This window comes from Lissotriton vulgaris, chromosome 10, assembly GCF_964263255.1.
Source record: "Lissotriton vulgaris chromosome 10, aLisVul1.2, whole genome shotgun sequence".
Classification (NCBI taxonomy): Eukaryota; Metazoa; Chordata; class Amphibia; order Caudata; family Salamandridae; genus Lissotriton; species Lissotriton vulgaris.
In genome coordinates, this window is record NC_141698.1 from 104,477,560 (window position 1) to 104,495,781 (window position 18,222).

General features: G+C 45.0%; 1 protein-coding gene across 2 annotated transcripts in view; it reads right to left on the reverse strand.

The window, feature by feature from the left end:
* Nucleotides 1–18,222, reverse strand: part of MAD1L1 (mitotic arrest deficient 1 like 1) — a 2,106,297-nt gene that overhangs the window by 784,521 nt on the left and 1,303,554 nt on the right. The window lies entirely within an intron of this gene.

An 18,222-nucleotide genomic window follows, 5' to 3' on the forward strand; every position in this document is an offset into this window, starting at 1 on the left:
CAAACCCTGCAGCAAATCGAGAGACCAGAAGTGCCTTTAGGTATAGTGTAGAATCATAAATCACCCATCAACTATGCTAAGACAGACCTGTTGGACTGGAAGGGGGAACTGGGCACAAAAACAACATAAATTCACTAAAATCAACAATAAGAAAGGCAGCAAACCTAAGGCAATCGACATTCCCTAGTCTGGAGCAAACGCCTAGCGTGTCTAGTTCAATGACTACTTTTTTTGTTGGGGAATACACACCTCTTGATTCAAATTAATCAACATTAGTCCTCGACATATAGTCCATGATGCGTGCACACTGGAATGATGTCAACCCCTCATGACACCCAAGTACTAAATGCATTATGTTGAGGGGCGGCACTCCGCCCCTGATTCAATGGCACAGCAAAAATGCTGCTTGCACAATTCTTCCACATTTACAATTTAATCCTTTTTTTTTCTTTTTCCTTTAGTCATTTTTTTTTTTCTCTCGAATCCCTCTATGTTAGGTCCACACGTACGGTACCACGCTAATTTTCTGAAGTTTCTTATGTTCAAGTTGGTCCATCCGGACCTTTAGCCAAGAACACGTACAAACGCAAAAGATCTTCAGAAGCAGTGCTTTATTGGCCCAATGCATATCGGGCAATGGCCGTGACGGAACCGCTCCGTCACCAGCACAGCGCAACCGAGGCTGGTGACGGAGTGGTTCCGTCACCAGCATGGAAGGGGTTAACGAGTGCATGACACAATGAGTCTAGAAGGGTGTTTCGGATTTGCCAGAATAGCCCCAGTTTTTCATTGTCTACCCTGGAAAATTTCAGTAAATGGAGTACATATCCAGAGAGGGTCGATAGAAAACTGTAGCAAGGTTTTATGTATTCCTGCACATAATTAATTAGTTGCCCCCCAGTGCTTAATTTGAGCCGGTGGTTTCCGGTGCTCCGCACCAGCACTTAATTGTCAACACCGGCACTTCTAACAGCCTGCCAAATAGTGGTGCTGTTTATCACATTTAGAGATGTTTATCAATTCAGCAAACATTAACCTGTTTAGCGCGGCGCAAAATCTGCCGCTCTACGGGCGTTCTTTTGCGTGGGCAGGGCTGCTTTGGCCAAAGGAAGTGCGCAGCACTACCGAGTTAGTGCTTGCGATGGCCGTTGGCCGACAGCAGCAATTAAGGGGTTAAAAATGACTACTACCTGCCAGTCATGCATTTCTAATAGCTTTGAGGGCATGAAATAGTCTGAATTGTCACACTTGTAGGAGTGTGTTGTTAGTAGTGGTTTTGATACTGTTTTTGACAGTGATGGCAGGAGCAGTGAGTGGTACAAGCTGCAGTGGTCTCCTGAAAAGGGCTCTTTGATGTCCCCCATATTTCTGCAAAATTGTAGTCTTGGTGTTTGGTTTTCAAAACTAGTCTTCCCAGAGTCTAGGGCTGTAAAGAATGGTGGTGGCAAGAGATGTGCCTTAGCGGGGGGCCTGCCCCTCTTTCCTGTCAAAATTACAACATCCCAAAACGACGGGATTTATGTGCCCATGAATGGAGGCGCCACCGTCGCGCCGACGCTTCAAACCGAGCAACAACTGCTTGCTTTGAATAAAGAAAGCTAATCACGCCGTGGGTGGAGAACGAGCCCCCTCTGCCTGCTCGTGCGAGTCGGTGTGACATGTGCAGGCACAGAAAGCCTTTAATGAGCAGAAAGTGGCGCTCTGTATTCCAAAGAGCTCTACCTGATGCGACAGTTTGAGAGGGTAGAGAGCAGGCGGAACACCTGCCTGCTAGTTAAACTGCATTGTTCACATTTCCATAATGAAAGCGGAGGGAAAAACACATAAGGGCTGAAAGCACACCCCGGGAGGAAGGGGGAGACAGAATGGATGGTCTTTGCGGAAACGGAGTCATTTGTCTTCACCGAAGGGAAGGAGGATGCAAGAGGCCAGCTGGCTGCAAGAGAGAAGGAGGACCAAAAGATGTGACATGAATGTGTGGGTCACGCGTGTGCACGGAACAGGAGCATACATGAAGGGTGGCTTGAGTTGCCATAAGGGCAATTTAGTAAAGAGATGGAGAAAGGGAATGCACAGAAAAGGAAGGTAAGTATAATATAAAACAAACACTGGCAAAGCCACTAGGTAGGGCTTGTATTTTGAGTTCTGACTAAAATATTCAACTCATCTCTCACTATATCAACGGCACATCGATGGCAACATACTTCTAAACAACTCCAACCCTTTTATGGAAAGCTATGTGAACTTCCACGCCTCAATTACAAAATGCTCGTGCAAGCCAAATTCTTCAGCACCCTTGTACTCCAAGGACCTGGCTGAAAATAAACAATTCGTCCACAGATATGAAAGAAAAACTGAATTTTCGAGGACCTCTTGAAACTGAAGTCCCTCGATTCAACACACTGACAGCTCATCTCATCAGCCAAAGTAAAGTACTATACCAACGTCATCAACGAGGCAAGCAACATAAGCAGAACCCTGTTCAAGGCAATTAAGCACTGCAACCCTGTTAAAGGCAATTAAGCACTGCATCAGCCTCTTGCTATACCCACTTGTTCATCACTCAAAAAGAAAGTGCAAAGCCATCAACCTCTTCTTCAGTGAAAAAAACGGAAGATTCCACAGTTCATCGACAACTTCAAGCCTGCTTTAATTCTTACACACATCCATAGAATCATGCAATGGTCAGAATTCAGAGCCCTATCTCTCCCAGTTCACGCTGACCTACTCGTCTCTCAAAGCCACTTCTTACGAAGATGATGTCTTCCTCATGAAGGCTTTCTAGAGGGATGCTCTTTTACTCCTATGTACCACTGTCAATGACACCCTCACTCATGGACTCTTCCCAGAAGCACTCAAGAAAGGCCAGATCCTCCATATCCTACATACATTTGCCCTACACCCTGATTTCCATGCCATCTACCAGCCCATAACTCACCTACTATTCATCAGAAAGATCACATTAATGCTAGCCATCTCTCCACACAACTGATCTTCAGGCCACACTGCAGTGCACAGATGGCAGTCATACCTTTTTAGATCATGCCCTCTTGACTACAGATGAAGATGAGCCCCCTGCTGCCTGATATTACTGGATTTCTCAGCTGCCTTCAACACGGTCAACCATACCACCCTCATATGCACCCTGAAGTCTCCAATGGGATTCATCAGCACTGTTCTTCACGGATCTCTTCCTACCTTTCCAGTGGACACAAGTTTATTCACATTGGCACCTCCAGGTCAGAAAATAACCCTATCCAACATTCCGAGGGGTTCATACCAATGTTTTTCATCTTCGGCCTTCACATGGAAATGCTTGCTGCTCTTCTCACAGATAACTGCAAAAACCACAGTTGATGGACAGAATGCAGAACAATGTCATACATTCACCCCAGTACAAAGATCTGGGCCTAAATCCATCGTTTTTTTGCACTCCACACCACCCCAGTTCACACAAGGCCATATGCAAATCAGTCTGACCCTGTGCCTCATGGGACCCTGTGCCTCATGGGAACAGTCCAGCCCGAACTGCCAAGCCATGCCTTCCCTGGACCGGAAACAAGCTTCCGAGGACCGGTTTCTGGCATTCCAGCCGTCTTCAGCCCGGCTTGCTTGAATCCAGTGGTGTGGAGAGCATGGGACTCACGTCTGAGCATACCCATCCCACTCGGGGTGACAAATGCAAAAACCACAATTGATGGACAGAATGCAGAACAATGTCATACATTCACCCCAGTGACAGAAACCGGTCCGCGGAAGCTTGTTTCCGGTCCAGGGAAGGCATAGCTTGGCAGTTCGGGCTGGAATGTTCTCATGAGGCACAGGGTCAGACTGATTTGCATATGGCCATGTCTGAACTGGGGTGGTGTGGAGTGCAAAAAAACGATGGATTTAGGCCCAGATCTCTGTACTGGGGTAAATGTATGACATTGTTCTGCATTCTGTCCATCAACTATGGTTTTTGCACTTCTCACAGATAACAGCATCAAGATTCACTAATATGCCTGTGTCAAACACTGCTTTCACATAATCTAGACTAGAATGTCCAGCACATCTGAAGGAGAGTGCTGGTGATTCCTGCGTTTGCTCCAACGCCGCCTCCAAAACGCGTGCCGTTTAGGGCAGACAGCCTTTCCTGCAACGCTCTGGCCTCCAAGACTCCACGTTGGCACCCCTGTGGGACATCCTACACGCTGCAGCACATCTTGTTTAAGGCCTAAAGAAATATGATTATGTCTCCCCATCCTGATGCAACTCTATTGGTTTACCTTGCCAGCATGCAACCATCTTTAAACCCACCAGCATAATTTACAAAACTACCACAACCAGTACCCCCGCTTATCCTGCAGACAAGCTCACCATCTCTGGTGGACAGTGCCACACCACAGCCAGACACCGTCAGACTGTAGACTAAGAAGTGAAAAAAGAAAAACAAGTAAGCTAGCAGGTCTTTTCCACCTATGCACCTAGGATATGGAACAACATCCCCACCCATTAGGGCCATCCCAATGCTGCTTCAATTTAAGAAAGACTCACCCCTTTAAAGAACACTACATCACAATGCCTTAACCGTCCACAACCCAGCTTCCTTTCCTCTTACGTGTTGAATTTATGCTATTCTTTGACAATGTACAGCGCTGGGCTGCTTTCTATCTCGGTTCGCACTGTAGAAAAACCATGTACATAGAAACAAATATAAAAGCTTGTTGCAGTGAAAAAAAAGAAATAAACAATTGGTTTCTATAGAGACAGCAGCTAGGAAATTAAAGTTTAATGCATCAAATTGAACGTACATCCAAGATCTAAAATAGTCCTCATGAACTGCAATGCAAGTACTCCTTAATAAGTGGAAAGATACACCAAACAGCATGAGGTAATAGGAAAATGCTCGTATGTGACGTCGCTAAAGGGGTCATGCTTCAGGGTAAAGTTTGTACTTTTTAATAAACATGGAATAAATTACAAAGTATTGCTGGAATATAATTTACAAGAAATTGTAGTGGGAACATTGGGCACTGCAGATAGGATAAAACAGTCAGTACAGAAAACACATGAAATAAAAACGCTGAACAAAGTCTAGAGGGAAATGCTCTCATACCAGGAAAGAAATCAGCATTGCTGGGAGCAGATGTGGAACAAAGAGTATAAAAATATAGAGGGTGACCGTGTAAGTGTTTCTGCATTTTAAAGGAAAATACCCTCGAGAGTGAGTAAAAAGGACTGTGCACGGAGAGTAGCACACATGACAGGGTCGATTTCGCCCAGTAGGGTTACTGGCATCACTTTCGAATGAGAAGAAAAGGCCCATGTCCTGCCTGCAGCATGCAGGTAATTGCAAAACTTTTTTTTTTTTGAACGAGGATAAAGTGATAACTCAAACCACAGTGAAAATAACAGATGGATCCTAGTTGATCGATCAGGTAAGTACGTAAAAAGAGACGGAAAATAGGTTGCAATGAAATCTTACATTTAATGTACAAAAAAGTAAATTGTAAATATTCTAGGGAAATGTTGCAACCACAGTTGTGGTGTCTAGGCTGAGCCAGGTGCTGGAAAACGTTGTCATAATATCCAAAAACTATGGACTTGCAAAACTTGATCATTTGATAAATTACCACCAAATAACATGAATGGAAGGATTAAGAAGTCACACAATATGCTCTAAAATGGGAAGCACCACGTGCCATACTGGGTGGAATGCTGGTGATGATTTTAATTCAATGATCTCTTGCGCTGTTAGTACTAAAGTGAAAACAGTGTAGACAGGGCCTTTGTGCCAGTTAGCTGGAACCCATCTTCCTTTTTGACACATCTGTCCAGAGCTTCAATCAAGGTGTTTCTGGACCACTTGTACCACTGGAGCAACCAATGTTAATTAACAGTTTCATGCAGAAGGAAAGCATGTTAGCATTCTTTGGGTGAAAGCGATGTTTGTGACAAGTCTAGCCCTCTTAGGGCTCATCAGAATAGGATTCAGTTTTGGTTCCCTTCTGCATACTCAGGATATCAGAATTCGACTGCTTTGTGTTGCCTGCATCACGGTCAATGAGAGGTTTTGTTAGATATTCATTATATTATTAAATGAATAGTTCCTAAAAAAGAAATGTTTGAGAGTTTTCTTAAAAACCATCGATTCTTAGACATTCCTTTACACTGTTAGTTGTGCATTATGTAAGAGAAAAGCAATAGAAGGGAAAGTCCTTCCACTACCCATCTTCCGGACACTTAAGAGAAACGAGAAGCCTCATGTGTGAAGATCACTGCAGCTTGATGGAAGTGTATGGAATAAAGTCTGGGATTTAAGCAGGGCTCCAACTTGGATGGAATTACCCCTGAGGCAGGCCTGGAAGGGATTCCTGATAACTGGAGAGTAGTCTGTTGAATCCTCTAACATGGCTTGGCTCACTTTCTCCGTAAAAACCATCTCTTGGCCGAAACCTTTATTGATGCTGCTGCACTGTATTAGGGACAAAAGTCAGTCCCAGCATGTGGGCTTCAGGGACTCACAGACCCACTAACACCGGCAGCAAGAAAATAAGGCTTCCACGAGTTTGGTTGTCTTGTAGACAGTGACTGGGTCCGCCCGTGATAGCTGTTTCCACTGTCCTGGAGATAGAGGTCTCAAAGCAGGAAGAACAGGCCTGGGACAACTTTCAATTTGGAGTGCTCAGTCGCCTAGAGCTCCCTTTCATTCTTAATCATTAATGAAGGTATCAAACTATTACCTTGATGGGCGACACTAGGCAGGCATCAAGAGGACACATGTAGAAGAGGTTTATTAGACAGTCCCAGAAACAAAAACAGCTGTTTGCACCACAGCCAGTACCTTTCTCTACTATCCCGAATCTCCCTTGATCTCACCCAACGCCACATTGCAGAACTCACATACTTCAGTCGACTGTAAGGTGTCAAGAGTAAGACCCAACAAACCCTAACCCCCTTTAAAGGGGCAAAGTAGAATCAATGCCAGAGCCGTCAGTGAAGACAGCTCAGACAAGAAAGCTAAAACTCAACACTGAATGTCCCTGCAATATGGGAACAACAATTATAGACCTAACCATGGATTTTCCTGGATGCCTGTAAGTCACTTTCACTAAATGGTGGAATTAATACAAAACACAAGCAGACATGAATCCAAGGAACATGCTAGATGGATGACCCATTTAAATAAAATAGATATTTACGTTTATACAGCACATTAGTATAAGGCCGCACATTATGTTACAAGTAAGACACTCAAGTATGATCCAATGGATAGAAGACTTGCAGTAAAAACAATTCAATTGGGGAACAGTGAGGTCCTAACTAAAAATACTGCCTTTTAAATCCAAACATTATTAGCACTACTTGAGCTGCAGTAATTAATAGTCAAGCATTATAATTTTAACAACTTGCTCTAGCAAAATAACAGACTAGACCAGGGTTAAATAAAAAATAAAAAAAGTACCTAGCCGTCACTGGCCGAGGAATTCCGCATTAAAATCAATAGCTAAGGATGAGGAGGAGCTCAAAATGTTCTGCTTTGTCACGTTCATTAGCCTTAATCCAGTGTTTCGTAGGCGGCTGACAGTCAAGTAAGCGGTGGCTAGGCAGCGCGCGGGGAAGCGATAGCCATGGAAATGTAAGCTGCTTTTACCAGTGTCAGCTTCCTCATTAGGGACTGCAAACAGAAGCTAAATTCCTAAATCCAACACCGCTTCTGGCCCGCAGCACCAATCTCTCCAAGGGAAAACAGCACAAGTCGGGGGTAATCAGATGGAGGCCACTGAGGCTTAGGTCTGCAGTGGGATTACCATCCAGTGAAGAGATGCTTCAGAGGCGACGAGGGGAATCAGCTGTCAACCAACAAGTAACACGTTGACAAGAAGGGCCTTGGGGTACTTTGGCAATTAGAGGGTCATCTCATCCCAGAGAGCTTCTTACAACCCTTGGCAATGTACCTGAAAACCGGTCTCGAATCACAAACTGGCAGCCGCAAGCTGCCTCAGTCTAGAAAGATACCATTTACATCAGTGTAAATCAGTGACTTCTTTACAAGTGGCCTATAATTCACAGTTCGGTCTTAAACGGAGTACCTGCTTTCAGCAGAACCAGGATTTTAGGATAAATAGGAAAATGGTGACTTAAGTTATCTCTGATCCCCGGATATCTCACCAGAAAAAAACTGGAAATGTGAAGGGGGGGATAAAAGTGTAATAATTGGAAAAAGCCTTCAGGATTCAGTGCAGAAACACCAGTTCCGTCAGTTTCCCAATTTAAAGAGGGAAAACTCATATATGCAAGGAATACTTATGGGTCTCAATCACCTATCACCACAGTATTAGTAATTCCCAACTTCCACAGTCATCAGTCCAAGATAAAAAACAAACTTCAGATCTCCGGACACTGCAGAATAAGGAATCTTTCACATCGAGAAGTATTATAGGTGTAAACAGGATGCTCTAAGGGTTAGATACCAGGAGTGCAGACATGATCTTGCAGTGTTCTAAATGGAGTAACCAAAAAAAAGCTCGGGCAGCAAATTGCCCATAATACAGCTTGGAAAACAGGATTGCTCGAAGCGTTGGCACGTGTTACTAACCTTGCCCTCTTTTATCCTTGTCACTGAGCTTGAGATGTTGACAATGACAACTAGCTGTTTTGTCATACAACTCCATCTCTCCCTAGGGACCAAACAGGTCTTTTCCGCAGTCATCACCACGGGGTTGACAATCTTGCGTTCTATATTGTCAACAAACAGTACTCGAAAATATGGAGGTGCTCAAACACTAGTGATGGGTCTGTTTCTTTTATTCTTTTGTGGTCGCATTTCATCATAAGCTCATATGTTCAAAAGGCAAAATGTAATCAGTCTCACCGCACCCCAGAGGGGGATCTAGACAGAAATGACAAACACTGAGCCTCCGTACAAGTTAAGGAGCCATGATATAAAAGTCACTAATCAGACCGAAGGTCTGACTTAAGGGGCAGAGGGAGCACCGAAAGCCATGCCTGAAAATACTTCCTCAAATTAGATTGAATCGATAAACGTCACTAAAAGTAAAATAAATCCTTCACCACAAGCTCCTTAACCCACAAAACCATTACTAGTATGGCCCTTGGGCAGCCTTTCATTCTTTAGCATTTTCACAATGTCCCTTGAAGCTTCAGCCGAGGAGCCATCTATGGGGATAACAATGTTAATTACATTTGTAATAAATCGTTCCTATAATTTAAATAAGAGTCTCTCTTTAAGACTACTACAGGCAATCAAGATATAGGTTTTTTTCCCCCCACGAGCATTGGGTGCATGCTGGGAAAAACATCTCACGAGTAAAAGATCGACTCCTTTTAATTCACGACTAACATACATATTTACTTTCAAGCATAATGACATGGCCTTATAACGATGCATTTACAGACTGTCAAGCTTGTAAAGAAACTAATACACATCAGATCTATTCATTAGAAACGAACAATCAATGAGATATTTATAATATTTCATTTGCATAGAGTGGAGGCTCACTAGGGCCAATTCAAAACAGAAAGGGGCAACATGAACGGAGGGTGGGAGCACTGAATCCTAAGAAATGTAATGTTCTATCAGCAGCTCACACCTTAAAGAAGCAGCTAGATTTTATATATCAAAATGCCTTTTGGGAACCAAAGCATCTTTATCTCTATACCACGAGACTTTGAACATCAGATTCGATGCAGAGGTAGCCTGTTCTTCTGAACTCAAGGGGTACAGGAGAGTTGGGGAGCCAGGGGAAGATATTCAAGAACCAGGACAGGAAGAGTGTTGGTGCTCTGGTCTGGCAGGGGCCCTCCTCAAGCCCATCTGATACAAGCTCATAACACTGTGGTCCTTGCTACGCTTGCTTCCTGGTGCCACGTGCCCTTGATAGAACCCATGCATCTATCTACAGCTTCGACATCCAACATCACCAAGCAGCTGACGAACCAAACGCTGCATTTTCACCTCGGAACACCCATGGAAGTGGCGTGTCAGCACATTATCTCACTCTTGTTTCAAATGATGTCATTGCCTTGACCCTGTATAGCTTTCATCTGACCGCCCCCCGAAAAACCATAGTGAAAATACATACATAACATACATACAGGGGCTTCGGTAAGTTATTTCAATCTATTGATCTGTTTAAATGGCATTCAGTGAAGTAGTGTGGCTCACTGGTTAGAGGCGGCAGACCCGAGAGCAGAGGACGGCCCGGGACCAGGGTTCGATTCCCGGCGCGGCAGGTTTCTGGACCAGGGTCAGCGGACTCGATAATTCTCTCGCCGCCCACTCTGATCAGCAATCACACTCGGCAACTCTGGGCATTAGCTTGCCTCATCTTCACTAACGGCCCCACCAGACCGCCGGGGATGCCTGGTCTCACCCTGGAGATACCCATTAAGGGACCATCTCTCAGGGAAGCCTGGAAGGGTTTCACAGCGGTCGAAGCGCCTTGGGACCCTACGGGTAAGTAGTGCGCAATATAAATGCCTATACATACACATTTACATTTACAAATGTTGCCCAACATACTACACAGCATAGGGCAGTGGGTGAGCCCAATTAAACCACTGTCCCTCCTCACTATGTGACAGCATTTTGCAATTTCTGGATCAATAGTAGAACGGCCTGAACGGTTGCGATGCAACTAAAAAACAAAACTAGGTCTGATGAACGGCCAGGCTCAAAATAACTGTCAATGGCCCGGGACTTAAAGTGGCACACAGACATATGGGGTAGTTTACCAGTCACAAATTTAGATAGGTGACGGACAGAGATGGACTGCAGCATGAATGCAGAAAACTCTCTGAAAGTAGAGGCTGTCCCAAGAAGATATGATGCAAGAAATGGGGTTGTGTGGGCTGAAACATGATGGACATGCCTCCTGTGTGACTACAGGTCAAGCTGGACTGGATCAGAAACTTTTCCGTCAGTACCTCTGCGAGCCACTAAATATCAATTTTGCCAATGGCCAAATTGGTGTGAAAGATTCCTAGACTTGGGATCTTATTAATGGATAGAGTCCAATTACAGAACAGGGAGGAGAAAGAAGCAACTTGTTTTTCTGATAGAGACTTCTACCTGCACATTCCTCACCTTCTGAGTAGATATAAAAGCAATATCTATTCAGAGGTAAGTCCGTGAATGCACTCAAACCACAAAGTCTTGAAGGACCAAGCAGGTAAAAGTCCCTCTCAGCGAACCAAACTGTCCCAGCAATAGTGCTTCGCGAACTTATGGAAGAACATCTTTGGATGCGGCCTGGCAAATGTCCAGAGCAGGGACGTCACGTGCCAATGGAGTGGTAGCAACTTTGGCCCTCGTGAAATGTGCACCCAGTCCTTCCAGAGGCTGCTTTTTGGCCAATGAATAGCAGACCTTAATGCAAAGCACCATCCACCTGGAGATGGGCGTCTTCTGCACTTCTTCACCTTTTTTCACTCCAGAGAAGCCCACAAAGAGCAGAAAACCCACCCGGTGGCTTTGGGTACGATCTATGTAGAAGTTCAGCGTTTTCTTGGGATCCAAGTGATGGAGTCTCTCCTCCTTAGAGGAGAGAAGCAGAGAATAGAACACCAGCAAGATGATGGTTTGACTGACCTAGAACAACATCACAACGTTCAGCAGTAAGGATGCGCAAGTCTGTAGTACCAGTTTGTCTGAGAAGGAGGAAGTGTATGGTGGGTTGACACCCAGCCTGAAGCTTACTAACACACAGTGCTGAGGTAATAAAGAACAGTGTTGTTGGCAAGCAGCCACAAAGGACAGCTGTGAAGTGGGTCCAATAGAGTACACATCAGATAAGTCAGGACCACATTAAGGTTTCATTGGGGTATGCCATACGGAATAACATAAGATAAAACCCTATAAAAAAAAAATCCCCCCCCCCCCAAAAAAAAAAATTGCATCACAACAGATGACTTAAACAACGAGGGCTGATCTGGCAATATAAGGAGGCCAAAAGGGCTGAAAGATAACCCTCAACTGTGCCCAAAGCAAAGTCTTGCAGGGCAAGATATAGAACAAATAACAGAACTTCAGATATCTTGGCCTGAAGAGGGTCAATATAGCGTGTGCCACACCAAGCCACACATCTGTCACAAAAACAGATGTATACAGCTTCAATGAGAGATGCCTGGCTGCCAAGATGACCTCAACTACCTCTGGAGGAAGGTTGAAGGTTTTCAGTCGTCACCATTCAATCTCCATGAATGAAGGTGGAGTGTGTGAAGGCCAGGATGCAGGATGATGTCCGGTAGCTGTGATAGCAGGTCCTACCGTAGGGCAGCCTGACTGGAGGACATATGCTCAAGCCCAGGAGTTCTGAATATTTTTCTCTCTGTGCCCAATCTGGAGCCACTAGGATGACTTGGAACTGGTCAGTCCTGATGATTTGGAACTGGTCAGTCCTGATCTTCTTGAGTACTCGGGGCAAGAGTGGTATAAATGGAGTTCAGAGTTCCACTCGAGGTATAACATGTCTGAGCGAGAGACACCTTCAAAACTCCAATGTGCAGAAGTCCTGACATTACGGGTTCTCGTGGTGGTGCAAAGATCGAGCCAGGGTTCTCCCCATTCTCAGAAGAAACCTAGTGCCACCTCTTGGTGTAACTGCCATTCATGATCCACTATGCGTCAAAGGCTGAGCTCGTCCACCTTAGCATTCAAAGGTCCTGCCAGGTGGTTCACCAACAGGAAAATGTCTTGGTGATCCAGCCATTTTTAGAGGCATAAGTATTCCTGGGACAGGGTCCGTCGCCCCCACCCCACGCTATTTGTTTCACTACCACATGGCTGTGGTGTACTCCATGAGCACAGGCACCAACTTTCCCCTCATAGGAAGGAAGAAAGGCTTTCAACACCAAGCGGGTGGCCCTCCACTCCAGAAGGCTGATGTGAAGCAAGCACTCCTCCAGAGACCAGAGCCATCTGATCCCTACCTCTTCCAGATGCCCATCCCAACTCCGAAATCATGCATTGGCACCACTGGCAGTTCTGGGTGGGGAAGGTAGAGAGGTCTGCCTCTGACCCAGCCTAGCAAATACAACTGGAGATCTTTTGAAGTCTCCTTGAAAATATGAACATGGTCGGAGGAACCCTTGATGTTCAGGCCAATGAGACTTCAGAGCACACTGCAGAGCCTGCATATGCCACCTGGTGTCAGGTGTCACCTAGTCTCAGCAGCCTCAGAGCCAACCTCACTGAAATCCAGTGCTGAGGCTAAAAGATCAGAATCATAGCCTGAATGTCCTAGACTTACTTTCTTGAGGTAAATGTACAAAACCGAACCATGTCCAGAATGACTCAGATGAAGGGGAGTGCCTGAGAAATAGTCCGGTGTGACTTCGGCATGTTCATAGTGTACCCCACAGATAACGGACCTGGGCCACGGTTGTGTGGGCACCTTGGGCTCTACCGTAGAAACTGCTGGGTTCCCTTCGGCACCCAATCAATCGCAGCCGTGCATGGCAGTGAAGGGCAACGCTGGTGCCTATGGCCAGCCTGATGGAATTGGTGGTGTCCACGCTAACTGTGAACTTGGCTGCATCACAACCATCTTGAATTGCTTGAGGGAGCACAAGATTTAAGTCTTCGGGCACACCAGAGAGGACTTGTGTCACAAAATCACAAAGGGTGTGCGAGTAGCGTCCCAACTAACAGCTGGGCTTAACAGAGTGGAGGCCCGAGCAAGTAGAAGAAAAGACAGTTTTCAGAATATTTCAACTCGCTTAGATTGCCTATGAGGGATAGCAGTGGGAAATGTGTTGGAATTAGAGTGGCTTGTGAAAGCCTGCACCACCAGGCTTTCTGGTGAGGGGTGTTACGAAAGAAAAGCTGGGTCGCATGGAGCAGGTTGATGGCCCCTATCAATTTGTTGATTGACCAGTGGGTTGGAGCACGATTTGAGCAAAACCCCCAATAAGGTGTTCGTCAATGCTTCATTGAAAGGCAGAAGGGGGTTCCAAAGATGTCTACCTTGGTTTATGGACCGTAATCCAAACATCTGCCTTAACCTCCAAGGTGGGGAGCTGGAGGTCAAGAACTTCGGACGGCCTATGTATCACCATGGTTTAGGAAGCGTATTCTTCTGTGGCAGGTCATGGGGTAGAAAAAAGACCCGTCTCCAGGGCGGTATTCAAGCCACTAGCCTCCTGTAAGTCCTCGTACTAAGTGTCATCCTGGTAAGGCTCAGAGAACTCATCACCCCAGTCACAGTCATTCGAACCAGCCCCAAAAGGGAAATGCAGAGTGTGTTGCCGACCTTGTGGCAACTGAAGAGGGAGAAGCAGCACCTTGGGCGGATTTGGTTATGACATTGTTCGTGGTCGGACCAGTGTTGGAGAGAACAATCAGCTCATCTCCTAAGGCGGTGAAGTCAGTATCGGCATGCCTGGGTCCAGCGTTGATTGTTGCGCCGGGGGCAGGATAGGGATGGAGGGTCCAGTCGGCACCGAGTGCAAAACCGCAGGTGGTATCCCAAGTGGAAAGCCTCTTGGCTCCTTGTGGACCAAAGGTGCACCAGAAGGAGTCAATAAGAAACCAAAGAGCCAAAGCATCGCTGCGTGGGACTTGGGAGTCGTGGCTTGACCCCCAGGCACCAGAAGGTGTCCGTCACAGATATATGATTACCAGAGTCCCAACAGAGCTTAAAACCTGTTGTTTTAGGGGGAGGTGGAGCGGGGGGGGGGATCAGTTGCACATTGCAGAATATTTGTGGAAAATCTCGAGTTTTAGTGTCTCAGGGAGGCGAGAAGAAAGCTCTGGGTATGCATCTGGTGGCACAGAAAAAAAAAAGGAACTGACGCCAGCGAGAGGGAGTGGCCCTTTTATAAGAGCCCCATTTCATTTCCAGAGTGGAACAGCTTCAGTGGGAAGCTGCACAGCACCACCTCTGGCACTTCGGAGGTACTGCTGAAACTTACCGGATCAGGTGTGACGGAGGGAATATTCAAAATGTGAGGAATCTGTGGCTAGAAGTCTCTAACTGAAGAAAAAGGTACAGATGGGCTCTGAAGTCTGTGTAGAAGTTTTGTGAACTTTCTACAATTAGATTTCATGTTAGGACTCAGATAAGCCACATACTCACTTGTTAGTATTGTAATGCTCAAAGTGACTAGTTATAGTTATACTGACAAAAAGGTGCTACCTCTGTATTCGTTGCTTCACCTTTAGTATCTGCTGCTTCATGTACTGACTTCTGTTGTTCACTGTCCATTGCTTGTAATGTAACAGTTAATATGTATGCACCATGCCAGTGAAAATAAATGTGGCCCTATAAGGTAGGTTATTCAGAGCAACTGTATAAATAAATGCATTTTCACACATTTATTACTAGAGTGCAGCACTCAAATTCGAGTTCAGTACCACAATACAGCAAAATTGAGAAAGAAAATCATATTTGACAACTTCACATTTTGCATGTAAAAATTACTTTACACTGGGATAATTTTTCCTAATAGTCCAGAGGGCTTCTCTGCATTCTACCATCTATATATATATATAAAAACGAATGTATGTCTGTCTGTTTGTCCATTATGCATTACTACACCATTCATCCGATCGGCATGAAACTTTGGGAAGTTGTTGAGTACACTCCCGCGAAAGTTTCTGGCAAAAAAAAAAAAATTGTTAAATATCAGCCCCCCGGGGCCCTCATAATCTTTCCAATACTGAACGTTTACAGTTTCCGGTGCGACTCGCTTTTGCAATGACCATCAACAAAGCACAAGGACAATCGCTGCAAGTGTGTGGACTAGATTTGGAGAATCCGTGCTTCTCACATGGGCAACTGTATGTGGCCAGCTCACGCGTCGGAAAACCTTCTGATTTATTTGTGTACGCACCAGACGGAAAAACAAAAAATACTGTGTATCCACAAGCACTCGAATAAATAAACAGAATTAAAGCACTTTAAAATGTTTTCCATATTAAAATGAATAAGTTTCAATAAAAATGACCCAATGTAAATTGAATGTTATCATAAGTTTCCTTAAATTTCCTTTCTTCTGAGATCGCAGCAACGGGCAACGGGTAAGCTAGTACCATATAAAGTAACACCACTTCTTGCTTATTTCCCTTTCATTCTTTTAAATTCAATTACCTGACAGCAGGTGCACAGATTTACGTGGCAGGGTAAAGTGATATTGTATCGGCTGTGGGGCTCAACTTTGAAGCTCAATTGTATCTGTCCCTCCCCTCTTAATGAGCACAGAGGGTTGTTGGTGAGGAGGTTGGGTAGAAGAGGAACCAGGTAAATAAGTTGTCAAAAAATGCGCATTAAAGCTTCACAAATAGAAAAAACCGTTGTTTCCAGAATAAAGTGGAGGAAGAGAGAGGGAAGAGGAGAGGCGAGAGCTGAGAAGATAATATGGATCAATAAGGGAGAAATCGATGGAGGAAGTAAAGAGTTGCCAGGCCTGAGGGTGCACAGGAAAGCAGGACAGAATCAGCAGCGGCCCGTGCAGGTAAGAGCGGTAGGGTTTTTTTTTGGGGGGGGGGGGATGTTGGGGGGCGGGAATTCGACTCACGATCACAAAGGAAATTGAATCCCTCATTGTCGTCTGTCTAAATACACCTTGCTTACCTGCACGAGCCGTGGCTGGACAGAGTTCAACGTGGTTAACCTCAGTATTAAAAAACAACCTGTTCTACCCTCAGTGCACTTCCATTCGTTCATTAGCTACAGTGTTTGGAGAAATTAGTATTGCATATTACATTCAGTCTTTCAAAACCATCACCTTGAGAACGCTCTAGAGACTGCTAAGCAAGAGAGTGATCTTGGATTCAAAATTAATCTCCACATGATTAGAGATCAAGTTCTCTATCAAGCTTCTCACAGCATGACATCTGGCTACACTCAGATCCAAATTTAACGATTCCCTTGTAGCCAGGATTTGGCTTTAGACAGTTCTGCTCGTGCGAATATGGTCAGGAATGCTGGGAGGAAGAGAAGGTGGCTTCAAGAGCACCTGAAAAGTTGACAAACTGGTGTCATCGGCATACACGTACATCCATGAATGACATCCACAGACGCCTTACAGAAACTTTAATTGAACGAAAGGAGCAGGTCTCGGTGGCACCCCAAACCAAGAAGGGCATCAGGAAGACATTTGGAAACCAGACTGCCTTTCAGAACCTAATTTACAAATAAAGAATATACCTACCGAAAGTTATCTTGCACGGTCCAGAACAGGCATACCATCCTCCCAAAATTTAAGATTCTTCACAAGGCACTCTAGGGCAGACTGACAACCAGCCTGAAACTTCGGCCGAGGAGCACAAAGACCATGGGCAAAAGGATATTGGTCACACAAAGAACATCCCTTTTGACCCCCTTGAGGAGTAACCTGCCTTTTTTCATGGCCCTTGGACGCGACATTCTCAAAAAGAGGAGCAGCCATTATACTATCAAACTGAGCCAATATCTCTAGCTTTTATTTTAGTAGAGTAGACTCACTGCACATGGAAGTTAGTGTGTGTGCCAGCCAGTGCCAATTTTTGTTGCCAATCAATGACACAATGCAATACACAAGGGGTCCTGGAGTAAACTTACATTTCCAGTGGAAGTGCTTTTAGTCACAAAGTGGTGACACAGTGTCTGGATTCTCTCTTTGATGGGAACAACCCGGCTGGGGGGTAGTCCGAGTCCCTCACACATGGTGCTATGGGGCAAAGTTAAGTATTAAGGTTATATTTTGATCATTATGGAGGTGCAAACATGTCATCAGGGTCCTGATGCACTCCTGATGGCATATCTTGAAGGACGTTTGGTCAGCAACAAGGTGCTACCTCTGTATTTGTTGCTTCACCTTTAGTATCTGTTGCTTCATGGCCTGGAAAAAAACATATGTGCCTGTAGTAAAATTAGCATGACCATCCTAAGCTTTCAAATGTATCAACCAACTTCTCGACCAGCTCAAATAATTGATATTCCCTGGGTTCAAGGTAAAATTAAAGTCAACTGCAATCATTTCACTATAAGCCCGAGGTATAGCGAACAAGGCTAGAGTCAATTCCAGAGTTTGCATAGAGATGGAAGGCCAATGTCTACCACTTGAACCAATGGTCAAGAGTAGTCAATAAATTACCACCTTGTAAGCCATGAGCAATTACGCATGAAGTACATAACTATGCTGACCATGTGCCTGCAAGTAGGCCCCTATAGTTAAAAATTCATGACAAAGGACACTTTGGACTGGAGTCTGAAAGAAATAAATTCATGCCAG